We start from the raw sequence: 19,659 nt of genomic DNA, 5'->3' as shown, positions 1-19,659 counted from the left end.
TGACATCATCAAAATAATTATGATATCATTAAAATGATTATGACATCCTCAGTTGATTATGACATCATCAAAATGATTATGACATCATCAAATGATTATGACATCAATTGATTTTGACATAATTGAAATGATTATGACATCATCAAAATGATTTGGACTTTGCCAAGTGATTATGACATCATCAGTTGATTATCACATCATCAGTTCATTATGACATCAACAAAATGATTATGACACAATCAGTTGATTATGACATCATCAAACTGAGTATGACATCATCAGTTGAATATGACATAATCAAAATGATTATGACATCATCACTTGAGTATGACAACATCAAAATGATTATGATATCATCAGATCATTATGACATCATCAATATGATACTGACATCTTCTATTGATTATATCATTAAATGATTATGACATCATCAGTTGATTGTGACATCATCAGTTGATTATGACATCATCAAAATTATTATGACATCATCAAATGATTATGACATCAATTGATTTTGACATCATTGAAATGATTATGACATCATCAAAATGATTTGGACTTCGTCAAGTGATTATGACATCATCAAAATGAATATGATATCATCAGTTGATTATCACATCATCAGTTCATTATGACATTAACAAAATGATTATGACACAATCAGTTGATTATGACATCATCAAACTGAGTATGACATCATCAGTTGAATATGACATAATCAAAATGATTATGACATCATCACTTGAGTATGACAACATCAAAATGATTATGACATCATCAGATCATTATGACATCATCAATATTATACTGACATCTTCTATTGATTATATCATTAAATGATTATGACATCATCAGTTGATTGTGAAATCATCAAAATGATTATGACATCATCAAATTGATTATCACATCATAAAAATTATTATGACATCATCAAATGATTTTGACATCATCAAATGATTATGGCATTATCAAAATAATTATGACATCATGACGATTATGACATCATCAAAATGACTAAGCCATCATTAATTGATTATGACATCATCAAAATTATTATGACATCATCAAAATTATTATGACATCATCAGTTCAGTATGACATCATCAAAATGATTATGACATCATCAGCTTATTATGACATCATCGAAAGGATTATGACATCATCAGTTAATTATGAAGTCTTCAAAATAATTATGACCTCATCAGTTGATTATGACATCATGAAAAATTATGACATCATCCATTGATTATGACATCATCACAATGATTGACACATCATCAGTTGATTGTAACATTATAAAAATGATTATGACATCATCAAAATGATTATCACATCATCAAAAGATTCTGACATCATCAAATTCCTCTTGACATCATCAGTTGATTATGACATCATCAACATTATTATCACATCTCCAGTTCATTATGACATCATCAAAATGATTTTGACATCATCAGTTGACTGTGGCATCATCAAAAGGATTATCACATCATCAGTTGATTATGACATCACCACATGATTATGACATCAAAAAATGATTATCACATCATTTGAATATGACATCATCAAAATGATTATCACATCATCAGTTCATTATGACATCATCAAAATGATTATGATGTAATCATCTCATTATGACATCATTGAAATGATTTTGACATCATCAAATTATTATGACATCATCAGTTAATTATAACATCGTCAAAATGATTATCACATCATCAGTTGAATATGACATCATCAAAATGATTATCACATCATCAGTTCATTATGACATCATCAAAATGATAATGACATATTCAGCTCATTATGACATCATCAAAATGATTATGACATCATCAAATTATTATGACATCATCAAAATGATTATGACATCATCAGTTTATTTCAACATCATCAAAATAATTATGAAATTATCAGTTGATTATGACATCACCAAAATGATTATGACATCATCATATGATTATGACATCACCAAAATGATTATTACATCATTAGTTGATTATGACATCACCAAAAAGGATTATGACATTATCAAATGATTATGACATTATCAAAATTATTGTCACATCATCAGTTGAATATGACATCATCAAAATGATTATCACATCATCAGTTAATTTCGACATCATCAAAATAATTATGACATTATCAGTTGATTATGACATAATCCCTTAAATATGACATCATCACAATTATTATGACATCATCAACATTATTATCACATCATCAGTTGATTATGACATCATCAGTTGATTATGACATCATCAAAATGATAATGCCATCACCAGTTGATTGTGACATCATCAAAATGATTACGACATCATCAGTTGATTATGACATCATCAAAATCATTATGACATCATCCCTTGATTATAACATCATTACAATGACTAACACATCATCAGTTGATTGTGACATTATCAAAATTAATGTGACATCATCAGGTGATTATGACATCATCAAAATGATTATGACATTTTCAGTTGATTACGACATCATCAAATGATAATGACATCATCAAAAGGATTATCACATCATCAGTTCATTATGACATCATCAAAATGATTATGACATATACAGCTCACTAAGACATCATCAAAATGATTATGAAATCATCAAATTATTATGACTTCATCAGTTCATTATGATATCATCAATATGATTATTATATAATTAGCTTATTATGACATCATCAAAATGATTATGACATCATCAGTTAATTTTGACATCATCAAAATAATGACGACCTCATTAGTTGATTAAGTCATCATCTAAATCATTACGACATCATCCAAGGGTGCTAATGGAAAAAAGGGAAGAAAATAAAAATTGAGGACAAAAAAGGAGAGGGAAAAGAAGGGACAAAAGAAGGGAAAAGAAGGGAGAAATGGGAAAAAAAGGGGGGAAAAGAAAAAAAAGAGAGGGGGGAGAGTAGAGCTATGTAAATTTGTTAGAAGGCTCATTATGTAACCTGATACAGGAAAGATAAAGATCTTGCTGCCGTGTTAGCCAGTAGATAGAAGAATATTTAGAATTGAGAGTCCTCAGTGGTTGATACCTTTTAATGGCTAACTGAAAAGATAGTAACAAATTGCAAGCTTTCGAGACTACTCAGGTCTCTTCATCAGGCACAGACTAAAGCAAATTCTGAAGAATCACATATTTATACACAACACAGCACATAACTGTCATTATGGGAGAGTGATACATGATAAACAGTTGTGTCCATAAATATTGGAAAGTTCCTAGATTAGGAGTGAATGTTTTGTTGTCCTCTGATTTGGGTCTGGATCTGTTATGATGACGCCACATGGTCTGAAGTGCAAATTCCTTAATTGATGTAAAAATACATAAATCCATGTGACACCTTCATTCCTGCACCAAGTGTGTCAAAGGTCATCATTAGTTTATACTCCCAGATTCTCCTATGTCTCTGAGAATTGAAGCTACCTTTCAATACAAGTAATTTCAGGTTCATGGTGCTATGATCAGGCATACAATAATGTTTGGCCACAGGTAGATCCATTCTTTTTTCTTTTATTGTATGGCGGTGAGAATTTATCCTTGTTCTCAGTTTTTGCCCTGTCTCCCCAACATACAGACCCCCAGTTGGACATTTAGTACAAATAATTAAGTACACCACATTAGATGTGATGTAGCTGAAGGTACCGGGGATCTTGTAGTCCTGATGTGAATTGGGGATCTTAATCTTGTCCGTAGTCATTATACACAGGTTTTACATTTTTTCTTGTTGCAAGGAAAGCTTCCTGCACGGGGAGCTTCTGACAATGATGCTTCTTAGATTTGGGGGCCTAAAACACTGTAGTGAGGGGTCTGGAAAATGGATTGTAAGCGGGCATCTTTTTGTAGTAAAGGTTGTAATTTCCATGCAGCTCCTCTTATCACCTCCAGATTTGGATAGTAGGTAACTACTAGAGGTACCCGATTATTTTCTTCTTTAGCTTTGTAATGTAGCAGGTGATTCCTTGATATTCTAGTGGCTCTTGTGATCTGGTTTTCAATTGTTCTTGGATAGTAGCCCTGATTCAAAAAGGTCTTTCTGAGGTGACCAAGGTGTTCTTTCCTATCCATGGGGTTGGAACATATACGACTGTATCTGATGGCTTGGCTGTAGACAATAGAGTTTTTTATGTTTTTTTGATGCAAACTGTCCCATTTATGGTATGTTGGACGGTTGATTGGCTTCTGATACAGGGATGTCTCTATTTTATTGTTCTGCAGCTTAATGATGGTGTCCAAAAAGTTCATTTCAGTACAGGAGTAGTTGAGTGTCAAGTTGATGGTGGGATGAAATTGATTAAACTGTTCATGGAACATCTTTAGCTGTGGCTCAGACTCCATCCAGATGATTAAAATGTCATTAATGTAGTGGTAGTAGGCCAGAGGCCTGATGGGACATGAGGACAAAAAGTCACTTTCAAGCTTGGTTATGAAAAGATTTTCATACTGTGGAGCCATTTTACTGCCATTGCTGTGCCAGTCTCCTGTAGAAAGATCTTTTTGTCAAATTCAAAGTAATTGTGGGTGAGGATGAATTTTATAAGTTTCACCACAGAATTCGCATCAGTCCCTGTGTTTTCCAGGAAGAATTTGCAGGCATTTAATCCATCCTGGTGTGGGATATTGGAGTACAAAGATTCCACATCTATGTTGCCAGGATGGTTCCTTCTGGTAGAGGACCTATTGCTGATAGTTTATTCAGTAGGTCTGTTGTGTCTTGAATGAAGCTGGGTGTATCCTTTACCAGGTGTTTAAGAATACCCTCTACCCATCCAGATACCTGCTCATTAAGGGTGCCCACACAAGAAATAATTGGTCTTCCTGGGTTTCCAGTTTTGTGGATTTTGGGAAGCATGTAGAATATCCCTGTTCTTGGACTTTCTGGTAGCAGGTCATCGGCTCTAGTGGATGTGTCAGGCAGACAAGATGCCAACTTGTTTAGTTCCTTGTAATAGTCATGTGTAGGATCCAACTCCAATTTTTTCTAGTAGCGTGTGTCCATAAGTTGTCTGTTTGCTTCCTTCATATAGTCTGATGTGTTCATCATGACTATTGCACCTCACTCGTCAGCAGGTTTAATGATCATTTCTTTGTTGGTTTTCAGAGACTGTATGGCCTTTCTCTCCTGGCCACTAATGTTGGATGCTTGTCTCCTGTTAGTATCTGTGATGGTGGATTTTATCAAATGTCTGAAGGAGTCTGTATATTTATCCAAATGAGGGTTGCAACCAGGTGGAGGTGTCCAGTCTGACCTCTTCTTTGTTGTTAGGATCCCTTTTCCTTCAGTTCAGGTGGGTTCTGAATCTTCTGTATCATTGAAATATTCCCTCATGCGCAGTCTCTTGAAAAAATGTTCCATATCACAGCAGAGTTCAGTTTTATCCAGGGCCTTAGTAGGACAAAATGAGAGTCAACTGGAAAGCACGGCCAGCTCCAATTTGTTGGGTTTAAAATCTGAGAGATTATTTACATAATTAGATGCTTTTGTGTCTGGAATGTCAGCCTATTATGACATCATCAGTTCATTATGACATCATCAAAATGATTATGACATCATCAAATTATTATGACATTGTTAGTTTATTATGACATCATCAAAACGATTATGACATTGCCTATTATGACATCATAAAAATGATTATGACATCATCAGTTAATAATGACATCATCAAAAAATTTATGACATCATCACCTGATTATGACATCATCAAAATCATTATGACATCATCAAAATAATTATGACATCATCAAAATGATTATGACATCATCAGTTGATTATGACTAGTGATGAGCGAACACTAAAATGTTCGGGTGCTCGTTGTTCGAGTCGAACATCTCCCGATGTTCGAGTGTTCGTTTCGAATAACGAACCCCATTGTAGTCAATGGGAGACTCGAACATTTTTCAGCGGGACCAAAGCTCTGCACAGGGAAGGTCGCCTAAAAACCTGGGAAGCTCAGAAAATGATGGAAACAACACTGGAATGGACAGGAAACAGCAGGGGCAGCATGCATAGTTGCCTCTGAGGCTGCCCAAATGCACCATTACGCCAAATTATGGCCAACAGCTTTGTGGTGACAGAGTGACCCACTTTGATGAGGTAGCAGGTGAAACACACCGAAATTGAGCCTGACACAGCATGGCAGCTATGGGCACGGCATGCGGAGGCAGCATCAGGCCGGAGAGCGGCACAGTGACGGACCCTTGAGGAGGCGGCAGCAGCATCATTCCTTACACATTGAGGCCACAGAGTGGCACAATTACATAGTTTGGAGGTAGCGAAGACCCAGCATGTGGAGGCGTCAGCACGGAGAGTGGCACGGTGACGGACCCTTGAGGAGGCGGCAGCAGCATCATTCCTTAATCCTTACACATTGAGGCCACAGAGTGGCACAATTACATAGTTTGGAGGTAGCGAAGACCCAGCATGTGGAGGCGTCAGCACGGAGAGTGGCACGGTGACGGACCCTTGAGGAGGCGGCAGCAGCATCATTCCTTTCACATTGAGGCCACAGAGTGGCACATTTACATAGTTTGGAGGTAGCGAAGACCCAGCATGTGGAGGCGTCAGCACGGAGAGTGGCACGGTGACGGACCCTTGAGGAGGCGGCAGCAGCATCATTCCTTACACATTGAGGCCACAGAGTGGCACAATTACATAGTTTGGAGGTAGCGAAGACCCAGCATGTGGAGGCGTCAGCAGCGTCAGCACGGAGAGTGGCACGGTGACATGACAGACTTCAGTTTGAGCTGCTTTAACACGGTGGCGAGTGGAAATCTGTAGAAATCCATGCTTTATTCATCTTGATAAGCGTCAGCCTGTCAGCGCTGTCAGTTGACAGGCGTGTACGCTTATCGGTGATGATGCCACCAGCTGCACTGAAGACCCGCTCTGACAACACGCTAGCGGCAGGGCAAGCCAGCACCTCCAAGGCGTACAGTGCCAGTTCTGGCCACGTGTCCAGCTTTGAAACTCAGTAGTTGTATGGAGCAGAGTGATCATGCAGGACGTTGGTATGGTCACCTAGGTAGTCCTTCACCATCTTTCTGTAAATCTCGCCTCTACTCTGTCTAGACTGTGGATTGGTGGCATACTCTTGCATGGGTGACATAAAACTGGCAAAGGCCTTGGAGATTGATCCTCTGCCAGCGCTTGACAAGCTGCCTGCTCCCCTCCTCTCCCTCGCTTGTTGGCCCTCAGAACCACGTCCTCTGCCGCTAGCGGTGTCAGATGGGAAGGCTTTTTTCAGCTTGTGCACCAGGGCCAGTTGGTATTGATGCAGTCTCATACTCCTTTCCTCTATAGGAATTAGAGTGGAAAAGTTGTGCTTGTACCGGGGGTCCAAGAGGGTGAACACCCAGTAATTGCTGGTGGAAAATATTTTTCTCACGCGAGGGTCACGGGAAAGGCAGCCTAACATGAAGTCAGCCATGTGCGCCAGAGTCCCAACACGTAAGAATTCCCCCTCCGCAACAGGCCGACTCTCCATTTCCTCCTCCTCCTCCTCCTCCAACTCCTCCTCCTCAGCCCAAACACGCTGAACTGAGAAGAGGGAATGGGTACCGTCTTCAGTCTCGCCCACAGTCTCCTCCTCTTCATCCTCATCTTCCTCCTCCCCCTCCTCAGTTACACTCTGAGAAACAGACTGGCTGGTGTTCTGGCTCTCAGTCAACTCTTCTTCCCCCATCTCCTGTGACAATCGATGCGCCTCAGACTTCATGCTGAGCAATGATTTTTTCAGCACACAAAGCAGCGGGATGGTGACGCTGATTATGGCGTCATCCCCGCTGACCATCAGTGTTGACTCGTCAAAGTGGCTTAACACCTTACATATATCAGACATCCACGTCCACTCCTCATTGTAGATTTGAGGAAGCTGACTAACTTGACTACCGGTTCTGGTGGAAGTGGTCATCTGACAGTCTACAATGGCTCTGCGCTGCTGGTAAACCCTGTTTAACATGTGTAGGGTGGAATTCCATCTCGTTGGCACGTCGCACAACAGTCGGTGAGCTGGCAGTTGTAAGCGCCGTTGCACTGCCCTCAGGGTGGCAGCATCAGTGGTGGATTTGCGGAAATGGGCACAGATGCGTCTCACCTTGGTGAGCAAATCTGACAGATTGGGGTAGGTCTTGAGGAACCGCTGAACCACCAGATTGAACACGTGGGCAAGGCATGGAACGTGTGTGAGTCTGCCCAGTTGCAGAGCCGCCACCAGATTACGCCCGTTGTCACACACGACCATGCCTGCTTTCAGGTTCAGCGGCGCCAGCCAAAGATCCGTCTGAGCCGTCATGCCCTGTAACAGCTCCTGGGCAGTGTGCCTCTTGTCACCTAAGCTCAGCAGTTTTAGCACCGCCTGCTGGCGCTTGCCCACTGCGGTCCTGCTGCGACTGCAGCTGCCGACTGAAGGTGGCGTGTCCACGGATGGAAATTTACAAGTGGTGTTTGTGGAGGAGGAGGAGGAGGAGGAGGAGGAGGGGGGAGAAGTATAGTAATCCTGGGAAACAGTCACCGAGGTAGGCCCCGCAATCCTGGGTGTGGGCAACACATGAGCTGACCCCGGTTCAGACTCTGTCCCAGCCTCAACCAAATTAATCCAATGTGCCGTCAGGGAGATATAGTGTCCCTGCCCCCCAGCACTGGTCCACGTGTCCGTGGTTAAGTGGACCTTTTCTGTAACCGCGTTGGTCAGGGCACGGTTGATGTTCTGAGACACGTGCTGGTGTAGTGCTGGGACGGCACATCAAGAAAAATAGTGGCGGCTTGGGACGGAGTAGCGAGGGGCAGCCACCGCCATCAGGTTGCGGAATGCCTCCGTCTCCACCAGCCTGTAGGGCAGCATCTCCAAACTCAGGAGTTTGGAGACGTGGACATTTAAGGCCTGTGCATGTGGGTGGGTGGAGGCATATTTGCGCTTGCGCTCAAATGTTTCATGCAAAGACAGCTGAACACTGCGCTGGGACACATTGGTGGATTGTGGGGGGGATGGTGAAGGTGCAGGGGTGGTTGCATGGCGGGAGTCGCTGGTGCCGGGCTCCTGGGCTGGGGAGTTACTGGCAGAGCCAGCATGTGACACAGGGGAAGGAGCAGCGGTGCGACCAGAAGGAGGTGAACGGCCTTGATTCCAATGAGTTGGGTGTTTAGCACTCATATGCCTGCGCATGCTGGTAGTGCTTAGGTTGCTAGTGGTGGCTCCCCTACTGAGCTTGGTGTGGCACAGGTTGCACAACACAGTCCGTCGGTCCTCCTCACTTTCTTTAAAGAAGCTCCAGACTTTAGAACACCGAGGCCTCGACCAAACTGGTTCACTTGTTGAACCTCTGTCTGATGAAATTACTCTGGCCCTGCCTCTCCCTCTGGTCGCACGTCTACCTCTTGCAACGTTTTCTGATGTTACACTTGCCTCCCCCTCCGAAGCACTCTCTTGACTAGGCCTAACAACCCAGCTGGGGTCAGTCACCTCATCATCCACCGGCTCCTCCTCCTCCCATTCATCAGCCTGCTCCCCCCTGGGAATTACTGCACTGACAAGCACCTCACTGTCTGACACCCGTGTCTCATCCTCAGACACCTCTCCACAGACTATTTGTAAATCCCCACTTTCATCACCCACAGATTGGGAAAGCTCTCTATTTTGGGCATCGGGACAGACCCACTGGTCAGGTTGCTGCTCAGCAGTGCTTTGTGAATCTAGGAAGGGTTGGGAAAACAGTTCCTGGGAGTATGCAGGATTTGAATCACTAATTTCCAAGGAGGGGCCAGGCTGGGCGGGAGGAGGTTGAGCTGAAAGATCCTGAGGTCCACTCCCTTGGCTAGCGTTGGTGGACTGCGTGGAAGACTGGGCGGTGGATAAACTACTGGATGCATTATCCGCTATCCAGTTGATCACCTGTTCGCACTGCTGGGGATCCAATAGGGGTGTGCCACGTGACACTGTAAATTGGGACAGGAAGCTAGAAAAGGGTACTCTGCGGCGTTCCAGTGCTCCATCAGAAGCAGGTACTGTGTCACCCTGCCCAGGACTACGGCCTCTGCCTGCAACCTCACTTTGACGCCCACGACCACGTCCTCGTCCTCGTCCCTTACCCCTGGGGTTCACCATTGTAAAGGTTATGCTAGAAAAGCTAGTTATGAAGGTGAAATACACTCTATTTGTCCAAACAGAGGATATATTGCGTGTTGCAAAAAGGACTATTCGGTAAAGAGCGTATTTTATGCAACCAAACCTTGGTTTACAGCAAACTGATGTGTATCAGTAACAGATATAAAACTGTGTTTTATATTTGTGGTATTTCTTCAGATCAAATACCCCTTCTTTATGTAACTATTAGATATGGCGTGCACAAAACTGGCCACAGGCCTAGTCACTAAATACAGAGCTTATTTTTGGACCACAAAACTTGGGTACCAGTAACAGATATAAAACTGTGTTTATATTTGTGGTATTTCTTCACATCAAATACCCTTTATTTCTTTAACTATTAGATATGGCGTGCACAAATCTGGCAACAGGCCTAGTCACTAAATACAGAGCGTATTTTTGAACCACAAAACTTGGGTACCAGTAACAGATATAAAACTGTGTTTATATTTGTGGTATTTCTTCACATCAAATACCCTTTATTTCTTTAACTATTAGATATGGCGTGCACAAATCTGGCAACAGGCCTAGTCACTAAATACAGAGCGTATTTTTGAACCACAAAACTTGGGTACCAGTAACAGATATAAAACTGTGTTTATATTTGTGGTATTTCTTCACATCAAATACCCTTTATTTCTTTAACTATTAGATATGGCGTGCACAAATCTGGCAACAGGCCTAGTCACTAAATACAGAGCGTATTTTTGAACCACAAAACTTGGGTACCAGTAACAGATATAAAACTGTGTTTATATTTGTGGTATTTCTTCACATCAAATACCCTTTATTTCTTTAACTATTAGATATGGCGTGCACAAATCTGGCAACAGGCCTAGTCACTAAATACAGAGCGTATTTTTGAACCACAAAACTTGGGTACCAGTAACAGATATAAAACTGTGTTTATATTTGTGGTATTTCTTCACATCAAATACCCTTTATTTCTTTAACTATTAGATATGGCGTGCACAAATCTGGCAACAGGCCTAGTCACTAAATACAGAGCGTATTTTTGAACCACAAAACTTGGGTACCAGTAACAGATATAAAACTGTGTTTATATTTGTGGTATTTCTTCACATCAAATACCCTTTATTTCTTTAACTATTAGATATGGCGTGCTATAAAAATGCAATTTTTATCTAATGCGGTTTTTTGGACACACAAAACCTTGGATTAGAATGTAGGGTATTCTATACTATATATATATACTATATATGTGGCAGAATTGCGTATTCTGTACACTGCGCTTATGTGTACGCTAAACAAATATTTTTGGGCCAGGTGTGGTATATCTGTATCACTCAAAAATGCATTTTTATATCTTATGCGGTTTTATTTTTAGGCCGCAAATATTTCCTTTTTTAATTTATTAATTATTGTTATTAATTAATATTATTATTATTAAATGAGGTGACAGTGTGTGCTGTACCACTCTACGGAGTCTGAGGCACTACAAGTCCCAGACAGCAGCACAAATGAGGTTACAGCGTGTGCTGGAGTCTGAGGCACTACAAGTCCCAGACAGCAGCACAAATGAGGTTACAGCGTGTGCTGGAGTCTGAGGCACTACAAGTCCCAGACAGCAGCACAAATGAGGTTACAGACAGCGTGTGCTGGAGGCTAAATGGAGTCTGAGGAACATCCAGCAGCCGATATTCTAATAGTGCGGCGTTCGCCCAAAATGGCGGACGCCGCACTATAAAGCCCAGCCTAATGCACACACGATCCCTGCCTAATGCCTAATGCCTATAAAGATTGACTTGGAGACTGAGATTGAGACTTGGCACTGAGACAGTGAGTGCGCAGTTAAGATGGCGGCCGCTGCACTCCTGGTCCCAGCTGCCACACAGCTAGCCAGCAAATACAAGAGAGGACTAGTAGTAGTAAACGTAGATTAGCCCTGACAAGGGCTGTTGATTTCTGCACCCTGCCTGCCTGATTAATTCTGGTCTTTGTCCCTGCTCTAGTCCCTATCAATTCCCAGTCCCCCCAGCACGTCTGTCCCTATGCTCTTTCACACTGCAAATGGCTGAAAGCGCCGAACATAATGAAAGCAGTCTATTGGCTGGTCAGGTCACCTGATCTGGCCAGCCACTCACTGCTCTCGTCTTGTACATGTCCCTACGTCATGCTAGTAGCTTAGAAGGCTCACCTAACATGATTGGCTCCTTGAAAAACCGCCAAAAATGAGAAAAACAAAAACGAGATTTCACTCGAGTACCGCGAGATGTTCGGCCGAATACCGAACACCTTCGAACGCCCTAATGTCCGATCGAACACCAGGTTCGAGTGAACACGTTCGCTCATCACTAATTATGACATCATCAAAATGATTATGACATCATCAAATGATTAGGACATCAATTGATTATGACATAATCAAAATGATTATGACATCATCAAAATGATTTGGACTTCGTCAAATGATTATGACATTATCAAAATGATTAGGACATCATCAGTTAATTATCACATCATCAGTTCATTATGACATCAACAAAATGATTATGACACAATCAGTTGATTATGACATCATCAAACTGAGTATGACATCATCAGATCATTATGACATCATCAATATGATTATGACATCTTCTATTGATTATATCATTGTGATATCATCAAAATGATTATGACATCATCAAATTGATTATCACATCATAAAAATTATTATGACATCATCAAATGATTTTGACATCATCAAATGATTATGGCATTATCAAAATAATTATGACATCATGACGATTATGACATCATCAAAATGACTAAGCCATCATTAATTGATTATGACATCATCAAAATTATTATGACATCATCAAAATTATTATGACATCATCAGTTCAGTATGACATCATCAAAATGATTATGACATCATCAGCTTATTATGACATCATCGAAAGGATTATGACATCATCAGTTAATTATGAAGTCTTCAAAATAATTATGACCTCATCAGTTGATTATGACATCATGAAAAATTATGACATCATCCATTGATTATGACATCATCACAATGATTGACACATCATCAGTTGATTGTAACATTATAAAAATGATTATGACATTATCAGTTGATTATGATATCATGAAATGATTATGACATCATCAAAATGATTATCACATCATCAAAAGATTCTGACATCATCAAAATCCTCTTGACATCATCAGTTGATTATGACATCATCAAAATGATTATCACATCTCCAGTTCATTATGACATCATCAAAATGCTTTTGACATCATCAGTTGACTGTGGCATCATCAAAAGGCTTATCCCATCATCAGTTGATTATAACATCACCACATGATTATGACATCAAAAAAAGATTATCACATCATTTGAATATGACATCATCAAAATGATTATCACATCATCAGTTCATTATGACATCATCAAAATGATTATGATGTAATCAGCTCATTATGACATCATTGAAATGATTTTGACATCATCAAATTATTATGACATAATCAGTTAATTATAACATCGTCAAAATGATTATCACATCATCAGTTGAATATGACATCATCGAAATGATTATCACATCATCAGTTCATTATGACATCATCAAAATGATATTGACATATTCAGCTCATTATGACATCATCAAAATGATTATGACATCATCAAATAATTATGACATCATCAGTTCATTATGACATCATCAAAGTGATTATGACATCATCAGTTTATTTCATCATCATCAAAATAATTATGAAATTATCAGTTGATTATGACATCATCAGATAATTATGACATCATCAAAATGATAATGCCATCATCAGTTGATTGTGACATCATCAAAATTCTTATGACTTCATCAGTTGATTATGACATCACCAAAATGATTATGACATCATCATATGATTATGACATCACCAAAATTATTATTACATCATTAGTTGATTATGACATCACCAAAAGGATTATGACATTATCAAATGTTTATGTCATCATCAAAATGATTATGACATTATCACATGATTATGACATTATCAAAATTACTGTCACATCATCAGTTGAATATGACATCATCAAAATGATTATCACATCATCAGTTAATTTCGACATCATCAAAATAATTGTGACATTATCAGTTGATTATGACATAATCCCTTAATTATGACATCATCACAATGATTATGACATCATCAACATTATTATCATCACATCATCAGTTGATTATGACATCATCAGTTGATTATGACATCATCAAAATGATAATGCCATCACCAGTTGATTGTGACATCATCAAAATGATTACGACATCATCAGTTGATTATGACATCATCAAAATCATTATGACATCATCCCTTGATTATAACATCATTACAATGACTAACACATGATCACTTGATTGTGACATTATCAAAATTAATGTGACATCATCAGGTGATTATGACATCATCAAACTGATTATGACATTTTCAGTTGATTACGACATCATCAAATGATAATGACATCAAAATGATTATGACATATACAGCTCACTAAGACATCATCAAAATGATTATGAAATCATCAAAATGATTATGACATCATCAGTTCATTATGACATCATCAAAACGATTATGGCAACCCCAGCTTATTATGACATCATCAAAATAATTATGACATCATCAAAATAATTATTACATCATCAGTTGATTGTGACATTATCAAAATTAATATGACATCATCAAATGATTATGACATCATCAAAATGAGAATGCCATCACCAGTTGACTGTGACATCATCAAAATGATTACGACATCATCAGTTGATTGTGACATTATCAAAATTAATATGACATCATCAAATGATTTTGACATCATCAGTTAATTATGACATCATCAAAATAATGACGACCTCATCAGTCGATTACAACATCATCAAATGATTGTGACATCATCAAAATGATTATGACATCATCAGTTAATTATGACATCATCAAAATAATGACTACCTCATCAGTCAATTACGACTTCATCAAATGATTATGAAATCATCAAATTATTATGACTTCATCAGTTCATTATGACATCATCAATATGATTATGATATAATCAGCTCATTATGACATCATCAAAATGATTATGACATCATCTGTTAATTATGACATTAAACAAAATAATGACGACCTCATCAGTTGATTTTGACATCATCAAAATCATTACGACATCATTCCGTGATTATGACATCATCACAATGATTAACACATCATCAGTTGTTTGTGACATTATCAAAATTAATGTGACATCATCAGGTGATTATGACATCATCAAAATGATTATGACATCAACAGTTTATTATGACATCATCAATATGATTAAGACATCAAAATGGTTATGACATAATCAGTTGATTATAACATCATCAAAATGATTATGACATCATCAAAATTCTTATGACACCATCAGTTGATTATGAAATCATCATTTTTGTGACATCACCAAAATGGTTATGACATCAAAATGTTTATGATATCATCAGATCATTATGACATCATGAAATGATTATGACAACATCAAAATGATTATTACATCATGAAAATTATTATGACATCATCAGTTGATTATGACATCATCAAAATGATTATGACATGATCAGTTCATTACGACATCATCAAAATAATTATGACATCATCAAAATAAGTATGACATCATCAGTTGATTGTGACATTATCAAAATTAATATGACATCATCAAATGATTATGACATCATCAAAATGAGAATGCCATCACCAGTTGATTGTGACATCATCAAAATGATTACGACATCATCAGTTGATTGTGACATTATCAAAATTAATATGACATCATCAAATGATTATGACATCATCAAAATGATTATCACATTATCAGTTCATTATGACATCATCAATATGATTATGATATAATCAGGTTATTATGACATCATCAAAATGATTATGGCATCATCAGTTAATTATGACATCATCAAAATAATGACGACCTCATCAGTCGATTACGACATCATCAAATGATTGTGACATCATCAAAATGATTATGACATCATCAGTTCATTATGACATCATCAAAACGATTATGGCAACCCCAGCTTATTATGACATCATCAAAATAATTATGACATCATCAAAATAATTATGACATCATCAAAATCTTTATGACATCATCCCTTGATTATGGCATCATGACAATGATTAACACATCATCAGTTGATTGTGACATTATCAAAATGATTATGACATCATCAGATCATTATGACATCATCAAAATTCTTATGAATTCATCAGTTGATTATGACATCACTAAAATAATTATGACATCATCATATGATTATGATTTCACCAAAATAATTATGACATTATCAAATAATTATGACATCATCAGTTGATTGTGGCATCATCAGTTGATTATGACATCACCAAAATGATTGTCACATCATCATTTGAATATGTCATCATCAAAATGATTATCACATCATCAGTTCATTATGACATCATCAAAATGATCATGACATAATCAGCTCATTATGACGTAATTGAAATGATTTTGACATCATCAAATTATTATGACATCATCAGTTCATTATGACATCATCAAAATGATTATTACATATTCAGCTCATTATGACATCATCAAAATGATTATGACATAATCAAAATGATTATGACATCATCAAATTATTATGACATCATCAGTTCATCATGACATCATGAAAATGTTTATGACATCATCAGTTTATTATGACATCATCAGAATAATTATGACATCATCAGTTCATTATGACATCATCACTTGAGTATGACAACATCAAAATGATTAATGTAAAAAGAAAAAAAAGAAAAAAAAAAGAGCATGAACCGCACATCCCAAAATTATGCGTTGATCTAAAGCCGCTAGGCTAAAATTTATACACTGAACATGAGGTTTTCAGTTTAACATTCTGATCAGACTGTATGAAGCCCACTGCCACTTCACGGCAAACCTCGTAGTGGGTCCTAATGCCCTAATGGAGCGGAGCCGTGCGGTGACCACCGCCGCAGCGGCCACGCACCAGCAGGGCGGATGGCCTGTTGTCCCACAGCACCCATGCTGCGAGACTGAGCCACCATGACTCCAGACCGCGCCGCCCCACCAGCACAAAGCCACAGCAACAATGGCCGCCACACAGCACCAGCACCAAAATGAAAGGAGCATTTAAACTCACCTTCCTCCAGCTCTTCAGTGAGAGCCAAGATTGGCTAGACCTCTTACTTTGCAGTCTCCTGCTAATTAAAATCACCTGTGCCAAATGGGAGGAGTGCTGGTCCAAGAAAGAGACAAGAACATGCTTTGTGTAAAAAGAAAGAAAAAAAAAGAGCATGAACCACACATCCCAAAATGATACGTTGATCTAAAGCCGCTAGGCTAAAATTTATATACTGAACATGAGGTTTTCAGTTTAACATTCTGATCAGACTGTATGAAGCCCACTGCCACTTCACGGCAAACCTCATAGTGGGTCCTAACGCCCTAATGGAGTGGAGCCTTGCGGCGACCACCGCCGCAGTGGCCACACACCAGCAGGGCGGACGGCCTGTTGTCCCACAGCACCCATGCTGCGAGACTGAGCCCCCATGACTCCAGACCGTGCCACCCCACCAGCACAAAGCCACAGCAACAATGGCCGCCACACAGCACCAGCACCAAAATGAAAGGAGCATTTAAACTCACCTTCCTCCAGCTCTTCAGTGAGAGCCAAGATGGGCTAGACCCCTTACTTTGCAGTCTCCTGCTAATTAAAATCACCTGTGCCAAATGGGAGGAGTGCTGGTCCAAGAAAGAGACAAGAACATTTTTTTTTCTTTTTGCACAAATAAAAATGATTAACACATGATCAATTGAATATGACATCATCAAAATGATTATCACATCATCAGTTCATTATAACATCATCAAAATGATTATAACATATTCAGCTCATTATTACATCATCAAAATGACTATGACATCATCAAATTATTATGACATCATCAACTTATTATAACATCATCAAAATAATTATGACATCATCAGTTGATTATGACATAATCCCTTGATTATGACATCATCAAAATGATTATGACATCATCAAAACAATTATGACATCATCAAAATTATTATCACATCATCAGTTGATTATGACATCATCAGTTGATTATGACATCATCAAAATGATAATGCCATCATCAGTTGATTGTGACATCATCAAAATTGTTATGGCATCATCAGTTGATTATGCAATAATCAAAATGATTATGACAATATCAAATGATTATGACATTATCACATTATTATGACATTATCAAAATTATTGTCACATCATCAGTTGAAAATGACATCATCAAAATGATTATCACATCATCAGTTCATTATGACATCATCAAAATGATTATGACATTCTGCTCATTATGACATCATAGAAAAGATTATGACATCATCAAATTATTATGACATCATCAGTTATTTATGACATCAGCAAAGTTATTATGACATCATCAGTTAATTTCGACATCATCAAAATAATTATGACATTGTCAGTTGATTATGACATTATGCCTTGATTATGACATAATCACAATGATTATGACATCATCAAAATTATTATCACATCATCAGTTGATTATGACATTATCAGTTGATTATGACATCATCAATATGAGAATGACATCACCAGTTCATTGTGACATCATCAAAATGATTATGACATCATCAGTTGTTTGTGACATTATCAAAATTAATGTGACATCAGGGAATTATGACATCATCAAAATGATTATGACATCAACAGTTTATTATGACATCATCAATATGATTAAGACATCAAAATGGTTATGACATAATCAGTTGATTATAACATCATCAAAATGATTATGACATCATCAAAATTCTTATGACACCATCAGTTGATTATGACATCATCAAAATGATTATGGCATCATCATTTTTATGACATCACCAAAATGGTTATGACATCAAAATGTTTATGATATCATCAGATCATTATGACATCATGAAATGATTATGACAACATCAAAATGATTATTACATCATGAAAATTATTATGACATCATCAGTTGATTATGACATCATCAAAATGATTATGACATGATCAGTTCATTACGACATCATCAAAATAATTATGACATCATCACCCTATTATGACATCATCAAAATGATTAAGACATCACCAGCTAATTACGACATCATCAAAATAATTATGAGATCATCAGCTCATTATGACATCATCAAAATTATTATGACATTATCAGCTTATTATGACATCATCAAAATGATTATGACATTATCAGCTTATTATAACATCATCAAAATAATTATGACATCATCAGTTGATTATGACATAATCCCTTGATTATGACATCATCAAAATGATTATGACATCATCAAAATGATTATGGCATCATCAAAATTATTATCACATCATCAGTTGATTATGACATCATCAGTTGATTATGACATCATCAAAATGATAATGCCATC

This window comes from Ranitomeya variabilis, chromosome 6 (genome assembly GCF_051348905.1).
Source record: "Ranitomeya variabilis isolate aRanVar5 chromosome 6, aRanVar5.hap1, whole genome shotgun sequence".
Classification (NCBI taxonomy): Eukaryota; Metazoa; Chordata; class Amphibia; order Anura; family Dendrobatidae; genus Ranitomeya; species Ranitomeya variabilis.
This window is presented reverse-complemented; position numbering follows the sequence as displayed.